This window comes from Lygodium microphyllum, chromosome 16 (genome assembly GCF_053477565.2).
Source record: "Lygodium microphyllum isolate KBCC chromosome 16, Lygodium_microphyllum_v1.1.10, whole genome shotgun sequence".
NCBI classification, from domain to species: Eukaryota; Viridiplantae; Streptophyta; class Polypodiopsida; order Schizaeales; family Lygodiaceae; genus Lygodium; species Lygodium microphyllum.
Window position 1 is genome coordinate 44,212,481 of NC_141150.1, and position 17,830 is coordinate 44,230,310.

A 17,830-nucleotide genomic window follows, 5' to 3' on the forward strand; every position below is an offset into this window, starting at 1 on the left:
CTAGGTAAACACATCATCTTTTCTTAGGAGCTTAAGTAGGGGGTTTGCCTTTGTTGCAAAGTGTGCAATGAACCTTCTGTAATAGCCTACATGGCTAAGGAATCCCCTCCATTGTTTAAGACTGGTTGGTGCTATTAAGGCTACAATCTTCTCATTCTTGGCAAGATCTGTTGTTATCCCTTGTGCAGAGATAATGTGACCTAAAAGAACTCCTGATGATGAAACTCCAAAGACAAATTTTTTGGGGTTGAGAGAAATCCCATACTCTCGACATCTGTCAAAGCACTGCTCTAGGTGTCCCCGATGCTCACGGATTAGGCTATAGACACAAAAGTCATCTAGGTATATCTCAATGAGATCATGCAAATGGTTTTGGAATACAGCCATCATCACTCGTTGGAATGTAGCAGGGGCATTATAGAGCCCAAACGACATCACTCTATAAGCATAGGCTCCCCATTCTGTTGTGAAGGTCATTTTGGATTGATCTTCTTCTGCAATCTAGACTTGATTGTATCCAATGGATCCATCCAAGAGGGAATAGATCTTATCACTTGTCACTGTGTCCAACAGTTGGTCTGTGAAAGGAATAAAAAAATGATCCTTCTTTGTCTTAGAATTCAGCTTTCGGAAGTCCATACATATTCGCAGCTTTCCATTATTCTTGGGTACTACCACAATAGGCAAGACCCATTCACTATAGCCACTTGATGGGACCTACAATGGGCTGGCACTGGCTCATGTACTAGCCGGACATCTATCATGCGCTCAACAACCCCATGGCCTCGCGGCCAGGAGCGTTGATGACACATACATTATACATTGCCTTCCTAAACATCTTGTGTTTATATCACGTCTCGTAGTCCAACTCTAACCCAATTAACACTCCTCAGAGGGAGTCCCAACACATTGCCCAATGGCACAAAGTACAAACATAGGAGGTCCTCCCACGGCTGACTGCCGCTACCTCACTGCGACTCTCCTACATCTTGGGGATTGGCCCCTCGATGCGTCGCTAAACATATATAACATTTCGCACATAGTTCTCTCAAGGTACCAATTATTTCGTTCCAGGATGTACCATATCTCACTTTACTTTCCCCTTAGACCCAACGCCTAGCCTACAGCTTGGGACAACCTTACTCACTCAACGTTGGTCACGATCTAGAAAATACAGGTACTATGCATCCAGGAGGTATTATCTGATACCTTTTATCATTTTATGCTTCATGCAAATTGTGAATGTCCATGTGCTCAAACAAAGAAAAATTAGCATTGTGCTTAGTGTAAAATCATTCTTTCAATGAATTTCTCTGACGCATAATTGCTACGTTGCACGAACCTAGCACCGAGGAGACCTCGTGCTACTAGATCCTTACTTTAAATTAACAATCAATCTATATGATATGCATAGATGAAAACAATCAGCCTTTTTTTTTCTCTCAGCACTTAAACACCACTCTCATTCTCTCTATCCCCTCGCCATTTAGATTGTGCACGATGCATAGGTTTAGGGTAATATTTTTTCATGTTTTTTGTTGTATGAAAAGCAATAAAACCTCACTAAAACATAAAGGTAGGGCTGAACTGAGGCTAAACCTCATACTTCAGACCCCCCATACATACACAAACATGAATCTTATTTTTTAGTATTTTTCGCACACTCAAAACCTATTTTTTCCTTATTCTTACCCATTTTTTCCTATTTTTATTGTATTTTTTTTCAATATTAAATAACTAAAAATGCAAAATGAGTTGTGGGTTGTGGCCCTTAGGTTCATTTGCAGCAAAACCACAATTTTAGTTGGTGTGTCTTATTATATTTTCCATTTATATATCAAAAACACCCAATTTCTTCATATTTCACGTGTTTTATGGGTTTTACACCATTAATTTCAATCACAACACTTATGATTTTCTAATTTTCTGAGCATAAACTGATCAAACTCATAGCAAACAACAACATAATGCATAATCATCCCATGGGAACAAATATTCATGAATCAACTTGCATAAAACATCAATTTCCTTTGTAAAAATGAAATTACAATTATTTGCGGGTTGCAGGTTTTTATTTGCCATGTCTTGGGACTGATTTCCAGCAGCCATTAATATCCATGATAGTCCCGAAATCAGCAATCTACCCTCCTCTTGCATCACCGAGCAATCACATCTCGGTTGGACAATTCTTCTTCTTCCCACATGAATCTGCCTCTAGAAGAGAGAGAGGGAGGAGAGAGAAAGACTGAAATCAGAGTTCTTCATAGAGACCACCATTGCACGAGCGAAGCACGGAGATATGACCAGCAAGCAGAGGGGAAGCAAGGGCAATGATCATTGGTATTGGTTGCATTGAGGTTGCATGATGCCTCCATCCCCATCAAGCGTGAATTTCGGCGTAGATATGGCGCCCTCCTCCTCACGTTTTCAGGCTTCACAAAAATGCCACGCTTTGTGCTAGATTAAAATGTTACATGTCCCCCCCCAAAGGTCATGACGACTTGACCAAACTTTTGTCCACCCCTTCGTATCTTGACCGGTTTCTTGGCTCCTTCCCCGTCCGGACTCCGAATTGAGCTCTAAAAAATCCTGGGCGTCCAGCTCGGCATCCCGCATTGGCCGGTAACTCTTGTCAACCCACCCAACAGTCTAAAAATTTATGAAAAATCAACAAGTGTCGCTTGGGCACCTTTAAAGCACTTTGACGCTTAAAATCGTCCTAGATCGAGCCACCGCCTTCGACGTTGAATATTTTTCCCTTGATATTTGTAATTTTTAGCTATTTTTAAGCACTTCTCAGCATCAAAATTCCTCTCTCATTGGCGACCATGGGATAGGGCGACTCAGTCCGTCGAATCCCACAATAGATCTGCACAAAACAACCAAAGGAAGCATCAAGCTGATACAAAATGGATACATACTAAACACAACACAACGCTCTCCCTACCCCTGACAGAACCAAGGCATGACATCCAGAAGGAGTAGGCCTAGCATAATCAGATAGAAGGTCCGTAGCTAGTCACTAACCAACTGCTCTAACACGGCCAAACTAAAAAGAACTGTCAAAGAGGTTGCCCTAAGTGGTGGTCTGAACTACCTACCTAACTAAGGACAACACAACTAGGGGCTCCTACTAGGTGAGGACTCCTATAGCATGATCAAGAAGTATTTTCTTATAGCACATTTCTTCTTTTAGAGTTTTATTTTATTGACATACTTGGGCATGTAAAAAGGAGGGAGCTGAGCGGAGTGACCCAAGGAGAACAAGGCATCGGCCTCAGGTCCTGTCTCGGTACCCAAGGACCTACCAGGCCCTCGCAAGGCGACACTTAATCCTTTTCTGACACTCACTTTTATTTTCGCTCCAATCTTCCTTAGTTTCTTCTTTTCTAGCAAGATGCCACCCCTAGGAAGACAAGGCATCGGCCCCAGGTCTGACTTGTCCCCAGGAACCTACCAGGCCTTCGCAAGGCAATGATCATCTGCTCATAGATTTTCCTTTCTTTTCTTCTCTATTTTTATAGGGGTTAGAACCCCTTTTTACACACCTTTGTATATATTTATTATCTTTAAGATATTCAGGGTTTTTTTTTCCTTTATCATCTTTATTTTCCTTCTGCAGGCTTCCCTAATGGCCTCACAACTAACAAGAACTCCTAGAACGGCCGCCTAGCAGGCTAACAAAACAGGGTCACTAGGACTTCCATCTAAAACAGGACTTTCAATGCTTGACAATGTCTTTACAGGAAGCAACGACTACTCAGACCTCCCTCAAACATACTGAACCTAAACCTGGGACTTCATGCCTTGGACGCCGGTCCCCAATAAGAAACGAAAAACCCCCCTTAACAAGTACACAAACACATATAGCATTAAAACCACAATACTCATAAAGGAAAGATATCACTTGGATAGGGCCACGAGAAGCTTCCACGCAACAAAAGGCTCCTTCCAAGCTCTTCTTCCGAACCTGTCTAGCACAAAACTAAAACAAGAAACCATTAACCGCACCTGTACTAAACAGACAACTGGCCCTCTTGGCCTAATGAAATAAAACACTTCACTACAAAACTTAATCAGCCCTCTTGGCCTAACAAAATAAAACATTCAAAACCTCGCAACATTGGCCCTCTTGGCCTAACGAAATCAAACAGAATAGCACCTACACATCCTTCCTTGGAAGAATCCAGATATATAATAATAGGCTCCCTCCCAAGGAGGAACAATAGGCTCGCAGCCCTAAACTAAACGCATAAGGTTATGACCCATCCCTCCTGCATATATAGCAAGAGGCGTACGCATAACATGTTGTCTAATTAACGTATGGGTCCCAGATAATAACGGTAGATTGGTCTCAGCTACTCTTTGCATCACCATATCAACCATCGTCTGCCATATATTGCATGCTCTGATAATATTTTCCACAAGCGACCGGGTCCTATTTCATCATTGATGACAATATCCAAACTAGGACCACAATTAAAGAAGAGATCTTCTTCATAAGCAAGATTTGCCAATGAATCTGCAAACTAATTCCAGTAACGTGGAATCAGCTGAAAAGACACTCTCTCAAACTCTTCCAGTAGGGTCATCGCAGTCCGATGATACATACAAAGAATGGGATTCCACACTGTGTATGTCCCATCTAGCTGATTCAGGATCAACTGGGAATCCCCTTTTACTAACAACCGACGAATACCACCTTGTTTGGCAATATGCAGTCCCATAATCAAGGCTTTATACTCCGCCATATTGTTAGTGAATCCTACCCCGAGATAAGCAGCTAACTTCATCGTAACTCTACGTCGGGGATCTTGGATTACTACTCCAACACTCCCTTTTTTATTAGGGCCCCTAGACTCTCCGTCAAAATATAATGTATACGTCCATAATGGGTTTACATAGCTGGCCATCACGAAAGGGGTGGATTAGGGTGGCAAGAACCACTACTCAAGGAAGGCTTATTCTTCTTAATCCATTTCTTATATAGGCTTTGCATATGACATGACTCATTAATCCGTCCAAAGGGTACCATAGTCATTCTATCAAATAGCAAGGGATCTTTTGCTTATGAGGCTTCGGGAACTTCTAGAACTTCTTCCTCATCTCTGCATTTTGCGAGTTAGGATAGACTCTTTTAGCTTCCTTTCATAGTCTTCATTTGGATTATCATCTTTGTACTCTTCAGATTTTATTTCTCCCTCTATGAGGGCTCTGTAAGAGAAGAACAAACTCTCTATTATGCTCTCTACTTCTACTTATGTGTCTATCTCTTATTCTGTCTCTATCTTTGCTTATATCTCTCACTCTGTTTCTATCTCTGTATTTGCTATATCCATGTAACAAGGAGAATAGTACATCCATGCTTCTATCTCGCTATCAGAAGTGACTTTAGAAGTTAATTCAGGTTCAAGCAAGAGGTATTCACCCATTGACAAAGACTTTGCTTCCTTCGATGGTTGGCTTATAGTGCCCACCATAAGGGACTATGCCTCTATTTTGTTGGGAAATATTTATTTGACAGCTTCTTCATCTCCTGACATATCATCTATTCCTTCATTGAAGGAGTCTATTACGACTTTGATGGATGTGGATCCATTGCTTGTCTACAATCCATACAACTTCAACACCACTTTGTTAGGTCCTCTGCCTAAGATTAGGGTTCTTTTGAACGAATCCGTCCGTACCCTTGCTTCAAAGAGCCAAGGTCTTCCTAGCAACAGAGGGTATGAAGTCCCGTAGGAATTTGGTTTTACTACAAGATATGTAGGCTAATAATCCCTTCCTATGTGAGGATCGTCTTTACGTATGGGAGAATGCCCAAAGGCTTGATTTTGCTTTGGTCTATCAATCGGATAAGCCACTGCATAGGCTGCATTACTTACAAGCCTAGATCTTTCATTGTCACATCCGTCATTATATTTACTAATGAGCATCCATCAATCAATGCATCTATTATAAAGCATCCTTCAATCCACACACCAATCTCTGGGGTTCCAAGATCCAAGAAGGCGTTGGCTACATCCACTTCCTTCATAGGCTTTGGGGCTTTGTTGGACTTGGTTGTTGTGATGGGAGCAATCTATAAGCCTCTTATTCTCATCAGTATGCTTTTGAACTTATTTTGATAGCTAAACACCATATTGGGGAATATGGGAATTTCCCATAAGTTTGAGACATGTGGTCAAATCTTTGGATTTGTCATAACTTGAACACTATAACTCCAAATTGAGTGCTCTATAGCTCAAAAATTTTCTTTTTTCAAGCGCTTTCCAATGATAGTTCACATCATATGGTTTTGAGAAACTTATGAGCATGTTATCCGAGTGCCACATTTTTAGTATTCAAAAAATGAGAATTGGGAGATTCCCAAACTCACTAATATTGTGTTGCTAGGAGACAATATCAGCAATTGTTGGAATGCTTGGTTTAGTTTGAAGGTGTCTAGGTCTTTGACCAAATCATATCCTTTGATAGGATCCACAGACTTCTCCAATTGTCTAGGAAATGGGGCCACACCCATTTTTATCTTTCATTTTTCTTCTAGGAGCAACAACAATATGCGCTTCTCTGTAGTGCTGCATACTACATTGTTCTGTGCTACTGCACTGTTATGTTTCTCCCTAGGGAGATTGAACTTCACTGTCTTAGCATAGGGAATGTTCTCCTTTGGAAGTACGAGTTCTCCTTTCTTAGCATGCATTATTGTAGCAACCTCCAATTCCACCAAATTGGAAGTAGGTTCTTAGGTCTTCTATTGGGTATCCGGAGTAGCTTTCACACGAGCTGGACTTGGACAATCTGTTGTAGTGTGGCCTTCTCCTTTTTGCATAAGGGCTTATAGTCCATGGACCTTCTAGGGTTTGGATAGTTTGGTGAGATATGACCCCTTTCTTCACATCTATAATGCTCCACCTCTTATCTCTAGCCCCACTGGCAAACAATCCTCCTCTATATCTCTAAGAGGGAAACCTCCTTGGACCGAAATTAGGGCCGAACTCCCTAGGCTTTGGTCCAATGTCTTGGGTGGTCATCTTGGATTCCAATAATTTGAACCTTGCTTCTTCATCTTTCTTTCTTCTATCGTGCATCTCCTTTAGAGGGCAGATATCCTGTGTATGGTTCTTTCTCAAATAGTATGAACAGAATGCTCCAGGGATGGTTGGTTTTTGGGTACATTCAATTGCTAAATGTCCCGCTTGATGGCACTTTCCACACCATGTATTAGAACAAATCACATCTCTCCCACCTCACATAGAAGTGGATATATTGACAGTATTCACCTTCAATGTTTGTAGCTGTTCTGTAAACATCCATAAGCTCCTTCTTGATGCTTGGAACTAAATTGGACGGGTAGTCCTTCAAATTTTCACCTCCTGGAGAGTACTTGTATTAGGGTTTTGGAAAGCCTCTATAATTATTGATAATTACTATATACACTAGTTCGGTTGATCTAGAGGGTCCTTTATTCTAGTTTTGATTCAGAGCTCTTGTCGAGACTAGGGATTGTTGATTCCAGTTGGTAGGATTCCACTGTTGTTGAATCACCATTGGGGGAACTCTTCTGAGGGCATTGGTGTTGTGGTTGAACCATCATTTGAGGCATTGTTGTTTGCACCCATTGTGGATTTGGTGCACTGTACTGCAGAATTGTTTGCATTTGGGGGTAGGGGTAGGGAACTATCCCTGGGACTCGATTTGGTGGGTATACCATTCCTGGCATGGAAGGAGGTAGGACTCCTCTTCCTGAGGTCATTGACAGCCTTGCTTCAACTTCATCATACAATACTCTTGCACCTTCCGTTGCAGCTTGCAAGTTGCTTGGTCTTCTCAATTTCACAGACTTGCAAACTTCTGGTTGTAGACCTCTAAGGAAAACTCCATTCTAGATGCCTTCATCCAAATGATGGTTGGTCCATCTCTTCATTATGGATTCCATTCACGAGACATAGGCTTCTACTCATTCACTAGAGGACAAACTTAGGTTCATGAACTCCTCTCGCATCCGCTCTTCAAAACCTCCACGCCTGAATTTAGTGAGGAAGGCCAACTTCAGGTCGTCCCATGTGCCAAAAGTTCATGCTGCTTGTCTTTCATACCATTGGAACGCCGTGCGTTTGAAAGTGGTGGGAAATATTGCCAACCAATGCTCAGGGGTTCTGGCATTGTTGGCCACACATGCTACCATAAACTCTACTACATGAAGATTAGGGTCTTCATTGTACTCTCCCTATTGAGGATCTTAGATTACAAGAGAGCGTACGCCTGAACTCGAAACACTATTGGCTTTGATACCAATTTCAAGGTGAACGCACAAAGACACAACACTGACAAAAAAAGTGAAGCCAAACAAGAGATAGAGACACTAGATAATGGAGAATAGGAGGTTCAAATCTATTGATAAGACCTCTATGATTTTCCTCTTCTTGAAGATTAGTAGGATAAAATTGTTTAGAAACAGGAGAAGAACCAGATGTAAGATCCTTGTTTTTAGCATGAAGATCAATTGGATGAGATTGTTGAGGTCCAAAATGTCATTGACGTGGAAAGAGAGTTAAAAAGAAAAATTACTTTGAATTTTGATGTGTCTATTGCTACTGGTGGGATGCTGGGGTGGAGGGGTCAAAAGAAAAATTTCTTTGGGTTTTGATGTGTCTATTGCTATTGGTTTGGTGGGATGCCGAGGGGGGGGGATGGGGGGCGGAGGGGTGAAAAGAGAAGTTGGTGTTGTGAGGAGAAGTGTGCCTAGTGTTGAAGTGAGAGAAAAGGAGATGGAGAAATGTTAGGCTTTAGGCATTTCTACATCTCATGAAATATTTTGACCTGTAACTCTTGCTTATTCTAGACTCTGGTAATGGCCACTCCATGATCTTGAAATCAGAAAGGGAAAGGCTAGACAAGGCTCTACATTGCCTAATGGAGGAAGGTGGTATGTAAAAATATAAAAGAATATGACCCTCTCATCCGAGTGACATTTTGGTCCTCCCCTTGCAAAGTTATTCACCACAGAGCCATGGATGATATCTAAAACATCTACCACACATTTTATTGGCTGCTAGCCCTAGGAGGCTTGATGGATACAAGTTGTTTACATCAAATGGTCTTGTCAGTTACAATGTGAATAAGAAACGTAGACCTTCATTAATACTAGAAAGTAGATGCAACCAAAATAAACCAATAGTTGGGTCTATGGAGAGGGAGGTTATAGGAAATGGGCTCAATGTGAAGTTCCTTATGCATGAAAACATGTTGCACTTCTTTGATTGTCTTCTTGGAGCCACCAAGTTCTAAAATCCGTCACCCTACCCTTCTAGCATGATAAAAAAGGTTAGCTATCAAAGATCTCTTTTGCTTTCTTTGCTATATGATTATCCAACTTCCCATTGTTATGGTCAAGGAAGCCCATATGTCTTTCTCATCAAGCATATTGAAAGTGATTATGGACTCGAGGGAAGCACTAGGTCTTTTGCACTAAGAAGATGCCTCCATCGAATAGGAAGATGGAGAGTAGAGACGTGCAGTTGAGTGGAGAAAACAAAGAAAAACTCCAAAGGGTGCAGACTTAAGGCAAGAGAGAGGAAATGAGCATTCAACACTCAAATATTTCAAATGTGGAGAGGCTTCCACCACCATTTTTTCCCTCGATAAGAGAAACAGTTGAAATATGATGGCAAAACATTACTATTGGAAAATGACAGTACTTCACTTTACTGCTGGAAAGTGACAATCACTCTACTAATTTGAACAAAACTAACAAGTTCAAGAATGCCAAATTTATTTTTTACGAATAAAAAAATGATTTTTGAGAAAAAAAATTGTCACGAAATCCTTCTCCTCATTGGTGGAGCACACATTCTCATAATATGAAAAAAGACTGAAAAGTGACCTCAAACTCTCACTAATGCTAGTCTCATGGTTATAAAGAGTGGCATTAAGAGTACTATATGCACCATATTCTTGCAAATCTTCATTATGACATGCATCAATTATTGCCTCATGTGCTTCTTGTAATTTGCTACTAAACATCATCATTAGGCTTGTTCTTTCCCTTGTTTCCAGCCATTTCTACTCACTAGTATAGTGTAGTCCTAGTAGACCCCTAGTTACAAAAATGGCTAAAACTTTTATCCCCAACATCTAAATCAAGAATATTTTGATGAAAATCAAACTTGACAAATAGCTTTTCAGGATGAGCTATAATACTCAAGTTCAAAATCAAAATATAATATTCTGCAAAAAAATCTTTATTGTTGTCTAGAACAGTCTTACATCTTGTAAAAGCACTATTTTAGTGTATCCACCTCCCCTAAGTCCAAGGTCAACTTGTGTATGACCTATAGGAGTTAAAAGTCTTCCAAAAGTGACCCCAATTCATTATTTGAGTATAATACTCTGTCTAAGACTTGTAACCAATTTGGAATGACTTGTAGCACCTGCAGATGATTGAAAATTCATCCAAATCAAGACCCAAATACTCTATTTTCATTGAGTACATATGTCCCCTATTCTAAGGAATAAAATGGTTGAAATCACTGGGAGATGGGAAAAGCTTCCCTTGGATAAGCTAGTTGTACCCCTTTAGGGCCAAAAACGATTCAAAAAATGCATTAGAAAGAAAATGATCAAGTTGCTAATTAGTTGAGATTTTGGAAGAATGAAAACACCAAATTTGGTTGCTCAGATGTGATTAATGAGAGAATATTAAATTCATTAAAGAGACGAGCCATTAATTGTCCCTCATCTTTAATTTATGTCAAGGTTACCTTTTCGACCGTTCTTTGTCTTGGAACTTGGGAGAATTTGTATTTTCAAGAAATGTCCACCTATATCGCGGTTTATCTACCCTCACGTCTTCTTTTCACATGCTCTTTCTTCATTCTCTTTCACCATTCTCTTCTTTTTGCTCACTTTCTTATCACAATGTGATCGTTGATCTACTAAAATGTTTAGCAATACCTCTGCAAGTAATATAGATGCGAGCATATACTATTGGAAGAGAGGGAGAGAGACAGAGTGGAGCAAAAGATGAGTCTCAGCTCATTGTTTTCCTTCTTCCATCATACTCACTGAAAGAGACTTACACACATAGGTATGACTAACCAAGATTAACTGTGGTTAAGTTACTGACTACATCGACTTATTGAATGTCACACATGTGTACAGTTGTATCCAGCTAATGTCAGAGCTAATGTCAGTCACACACACACAAAGATAGACTGATTGAAGAGTAGCAGGAGCTTGATATTCTAAGAGTCCCCCTCAAGCTTAAACCATATGATAAACTCCAAGTAGTTGTCTGAAGTATATGAACTTTTCTTTACCAAGAGACTTGGTAAATATATCTGCTTCAGTCTTCACATGAATCAAGTCAATCTGCCATGTAAGAACCATTTCTCTGATGAAATGGTAATGAGCCTCAATATGTTTGGACCTCGCATGGTAGACAGGATTGCTAGCCAACATAACACTACTAAGGTTATCACAATGCAATCTCACTTTGCTTTCCAGCTGTATTCCCAAGTCTTTCAGCAATTTCATCAACCAAACTGCTTCACAAGCTGCTAAGGCAGCTTTTCTGTACTCAGCTTCTGTACTAGACAATGCAACAGTAGGCTGTTTCTTACTCTACCAATTGATCATACTGCTGCTCAATCCAAATGCATAACCACTGGTTGACCTCCTATCATAGGTACAACTAGCCCAATCAACATCAATAAACCCTGTCAAGTCAAGGAATTTTCCATATGCATAAAACAACCCATAATCTGTAGTACCCTATACATATTTACATATCACATGATCCTCCTGACTGCATCTAAATGTGGTTTGCAAGGCTTTTGCATGAACTATGACTAATCAGCCCCACTACATAACATAAGTCAGGATGGCAAGTATATCAAGCTGCCCACCATCATCTGTCAATACATGGTCACATTCTCTATGTCATTCCCAACATCAATCTGCAGCTTGACATTCTGATCAAGAGGTGTCTCCATAGGCTTGCATTCAGCCATACCATACTTTTGTAACATGTCATGAGCATACTACTTCTGTAGCAGCCATATACCTTGAGACATAGAGACTACCTCAATTCCAAGAAAATACTTCAGCTCACCAAGGTCTTTGACTTTGAATTCAACCTGTAAACATGATTTAAATTCAATAATGCCCTCTTCATCATCTCCAATGATGATAAGATCATCTACATAAACCACTAGAAACACATATCCATGATCTGTCTTCTTCGTGAATAGACTGTGATCTACATCACCCAATCTAAATCCATGTTCCTGTAAATAACCGCTAATCTGAGCATTCCATGCTCTAGGTGCCTATTTCAACCCATATAAAGCCTTTTTTAGCTTACATACATGTGTAGGAAAGTCCGAGTGAACATAGCCTTCAGGCTGCTCCATATATACTTCCTCAACCAAATCACCGTTCAAGAAAGCATTCTTGACGTCCATTTGCTTTCCAATATTTGCATGTTGCCAAAGTAATGATAGTTCTAATTGTTGCCATTTTACCCACCGGACTGAAAGTCTCCTCAGTCAAGGCCATACTCCTGCGCATACCCTTTTACAAAACCAGCCTGGCCTTAGTGTTCTAATGAACCACTTGACTTGCACTTAACCTTGTACACCTATTTTCAGCCAATGGGGACTTTGCCTTCAGGTAACTCAACCAATTTCCATGTATCATTTTCAGCCAAGGCTGCATACTCCTCATCCATGGCAGCATACCAGTTATCATCTGTAATAGCATCATCAAACTTTGTAGGTTCTTTGTAACCTGACACACTAGCAATATATGTATATTGGCAGGCTGAATAACTAGTGTATGTAAACCTGTCAACCGGTTTTTTGACTCTCTCAGATCTCCGTAACTGTGTCTCACTCTAAGCTTGCCTCTCATGAGGTGGTACATAACGACTCTGCCTTGCTCCAGGTGTAATAACAGGCGGAATGCCCAACTCACTGATAACCAGGAAATATGTGCAAATAAAGGCACCAAAATGTGCTCAACATGGAAACATCCTTTGCGAATTGACACGTTGCTTTTGTACTCTCTTGTAAAAAAAATCAAATATGAAGCAATGTAAAATGTGTAGTCCAAAAGGCTCACATTAAAAAATGTTGAAAGGAAAGGAAAGGCCAAACACCTTTGTCTCATTCCAAAAATTGAAGGGTCTTTAGACCTTAGCCAAGATGTATGCAATTCAATTTTATAATATCAAGAAAGGAAAATGAAGAGGCTTGTCGGGTGATTTGAGGAGGTGGGAGGTTGAGGTGGTTACACCCTCTCTCTTCCTTTATCTTCTCCTCTCACGCTTCATTTCTTTCTCTCCCATTTTGGCACAACTCTCATCTTTCTTGCTCTTGCTCCTTTCTCTTATGCTTCATTGCCAAATCTAATGGAGAGTGAGGAAGAGGAAGAGGGTGAGGATGGAAGAATTTCCTAATTCTTGTGTCCATTCCTCTTGTGTGTTTTGGAGCAATGGTTCTTGGTGAAGAAGATGGTTTCTTGCAGGTTTTTGTGGCTAGCAATGTATTTGCAGCCTCTCTTGGCTGGTTCGAGCTTCTCTTTGTGCCGTGGCAGGGTGCTCTTTGTTTGGTGCACTGGCCGGGAAAGAGGTGGCGATGAAGCTTGCAAGAGATGGATTTGCAGCATTACAAGACAAGCTAGCACACTTAAAGAAAACTCCAATAGGATTTAGAGAGAAAAATATAATTAAAAGATATAACTAGCTTGTGTGTGAGAGTAAAGAAAAGAAGATTGAAGCTTGTAAAGAAATATGTCTCTAACATGTCAAGTATTAATATTCGAGAGAGTGAGGAGATAATCAATTTTTTAAAAGAGACCCTAAATGAGCCCTAAATAAGAATGATATTTTGAGGATTCTTAGGTCACCTCAGAATATGGATTTGAGAGGCCCAACTCTCAAAGAGTTGGTCAAGGACTTAAAGGACATTAATCTTCCAATATGTTGCTTCCTCTGAGAAAAAGTGGTATTAAGTCTCAAAGTGAAGCAATGGCAGTGGTAAATAGTATCAAGATATACTAGCTTGATCTTGAATCTTCCAAGTTGGATCTTGAATCCCTTCCTTGCTATTGAGAATAGTAGCAAACAGTTGATAATATATCAACAAGAAGGTTGAGCTTGAGTATACCAAGGAAGTAAGAGATTGGCTTGAAGTACTTGATGTCAAGTTTGATGATGCTTGATCTGCAAGTTGGTTGTTGATATTCACGAAGGTAGCTTGATCTTTAGGAGAATTACTCCAAATTTTCTTCTTGAAGGCTTATACTTTTTCAAAACTTCAGATTTGAGTGAAGGAGGCTTCAGTTGACCGAAAATAGTGGGAAAAATGAAGTGGAAAAGAGCTTGAAGAGTACTTGGCTATGGCAGATTAAGGTTTTCAGAGAAAGGGTCTGATTTCTTGGTTGGGGCATCTTGTACAATGGATCATTTCAGAAACCCTTTTAGTGGGACATAGCTTAGGTATGGAGCTTGCAATTCCCTATGGTCGTGGACAAGATCTCACTGCACAGAATAAGAATCAATAGTACAAACAAAATTTGGTGTAGTTCAGACATCAACTTCAAATTTGAGCAATGCTAGACTATGTGTTAAGCAATGTCAAGCTTTGAGGTGACAAAGAGGAGTTCCATGAGTAGAGAGAGTAGTCTCTAAAAGGAATATTGTCAAGATATTACCTGGTTAAAGAGATCTAAGAGCTCAAAGTAGGGCAAGTGTAGTTTGGCTATGGCTGCCATTGAGAGGTAGAGGGTATAGATGAAGTAAGAAATGGAATCATCAGTTGGGGACTTGAAATGGAAAGGGGCAAAGAGGAGCTAAGAGAACAGTTTATTGAGCTTAGCCATGCTCACCATGGCTCTAATACCATGTTACAATGCATGGATCTAGAGTATGGCTATGGTGGATGATAGATGTAAACAAGACTCATGAAGACATAGACATGCCAACTCTTTATTATACAAGTGAATTAGGTTCCAAGATTGAGACTTGGACTCATAAAGACAATCTTGTGTATGTAGACAATGACACAGACACTTGAGTGAAAGGACAAAAGTACTATGACATTGCATTTAAATGATAGGCAAGTGCATTGCTTTATAGCTTGAGGATAGGTAGCACTTTCCACCACTGTGCTTATGGGATTGAGCAAGCCTACATATCTCTAGCCCAACTGCTCCATACAAAGGGGCTACATTGGGTGTGAATGCCTAATTCCCAACATCTTGAACACTTGAATGTAGAAGATTCAAGCTTCTTGAAGAAAATATTTCTTGAACACTTGAATGTTGAATATTCAAGGTTCTTGAAGAAAAGCTTACTTGAACACTTGAATGTTGAAGATTCAAGCTTCTTGAAGAAAAGCCCCAAAAAATATCTCCAATATGAGCTTCAAGAGGCTCAATATGCTAAAATTTCTTCAATTCTTCAATTCTTCTATCTTCTATCTCAATGCTTGTTAGATAAATGTCCTTAAGCCCTAGATGTAAGGTTTCTTGAGTAGTCTTGAAGGATTAAAAGTGTTTCACGAATAGCTTACTGTCCATGGCCATTGCAAGGTAAAGAAAGCTTGAAGAAACAAAGAAATGGGTTAATATTTCTACCATTTATTCTCCATAGTCAAATGGAAAGCCTCAAGAAGAAGATTATGCATAATCTTGTGAGATTTGTCAAGATTTTTTATCACCACTGAAGTTGCTGCCCTGTTCTGCCATATCTAAGATTTGAAGGAGATAAAAGAGAAGCTTCAGATATTCAAATAGTAATTGCCTTGCCTTTTGGAAGTGGCCAAGTTATGCTTAAACATCAGGGAATGAAGCATGATCAACTAGAGATGGAGGAAATGCCCGTAGGGATTAGCACAAATTGCACCAAAAATTGTGTTGTTGAGTCAAGTCCTAGTTATAAAACCTTCATCAGGTGTACTCCATATGCTAAGCATAATGCCAAGATTATTTGCTTCAAGCTCAAGAAGAAGAATCCAGTCACACTGAGAAGCAAGATATGAGGTTTCTTGGTAGCCACCATGGAAGCTTCAATCAAAAGCTTGAGAGAGAGAAGAAAGAGAAAAATTGTCCCGAAAAGTATTTGAACTTCTAACCAAGACTAGATCTAGTTTCCTTGTCTTTAACCATTTTACCTCCAAAATAGCATGTTATTAATGCACAATCTGCCATTTTTTCCAAGATGCCTCCAACTTTGTCTTCAAGTGCTCTAGTTAACTCTAATTAGTTGTCCTTAGTCTCTTGGTCACTGCACTTGGCCATTTTCCAAACTGACACTATCTACTTGATTAATCAAGAAATAACAAGACTGAGAAAGAAATCCAAGAAATGATTGTACCATAGATTAAAAACCAATGCTTTGATACCACTTACCAAGTAGAGAGATAAGAGGTGAGAGGAAGAATATTGAGACAAAAAACAGACCCAACATTGGCTCTAAGGCTCTAGCCAGGGGCTCCTATACACACCAAACAACCCCTAGCGTCTAGATGTTGCAAAATGGTTTATCTAATTAATGCATTTGTAGACGTGAGCTTCAAGTAGAGGAAGTATCCCATACATATAAGTGACTAACACCTCATTATATACACACAAACAGAGCATGCCCACTAGCTAATTGTTGTGCCTCCTATGGATCTCCTACACCCAAGGGATTAGCCCTAAGATGTGTCGTCTTAAACATAAAGAACAAACATGAAAAACTCCTCTCATGATGTATATAACAATCCAAGAATATTTCAGCCTCACATAACATCTCTCTAAAGATCACCATGCTACCCTACAACAAAGGAACCTCACACGCTCAGTGTTGGTCACAACTAAGCATACGGGTGATATGCATCCCCCAAGAGTTTTCCTTTTGATCCCATGCTTAAATGCAAATGCAACGTGTATAACTCATTGTGCTTTAAAAAAATTAACTATAAAAGCCAAGTATAATGTGAAAATAGTCTTTCCATGATTTCTTTTTTCTAATGTTATGCTGCGTTGCAAAGGGATATTAGTAGGCTAACACGTGCTACTATTTCTCTTCAAACTTAAATAAACCAAAGATTAGATACCATAATTGTAATTAAATAAAAAATTATTCAAAATTTATCTCTTTTCAACCCTTTTTTCCCTACTGCTTAGGTTTTACTTTTGTGCATAGGTGTAAAAAAGTTTTATCATCATTTTTTGTATGAATAATCAATAAATATGTACTTTTTACATATCCTCATTATACATCCACATGTACACTCTTAATTTTTTATAATTTTTAGCACATTGAAACTAAAATTCCTCAAATTTTTTCCATCAAAAAGACTATTTTTTATTATTTTTCTATTTATTTATCAGTAAATTACTGATTTTTTCTAGTTTTTTTATTTATGTGACTAGTATGGACTATGATCCATTATTATATAAATTATTATTCCATGTGAATAACATTGAACCCTCAAAACCCTACAAAATCTATGTTTCTACTACATGAAGTCTTGCATGTCGGCTTTTGCGATTTTATTTTTTTTAATGTAAACGCCTGAAAGTGATTGAATTTTTATGATTTTAAACATTAGCAAATATAACTCAAGTATTTTTAAGTAATTTTCATGATATACACAAGAGATGCAATATAATATGCAATGAATCGACACTTACACTAAATCCCATATATGTGACACATCATATTTCAAAAAATGGAGCTGCTGATGCCATCACATAGCCACACTGACAGTCACCTTTGTCTGATTGCTTGCTCCATTTCTTGCATCTTGTCATGAATTGGCACCCATTTCTCCTTATC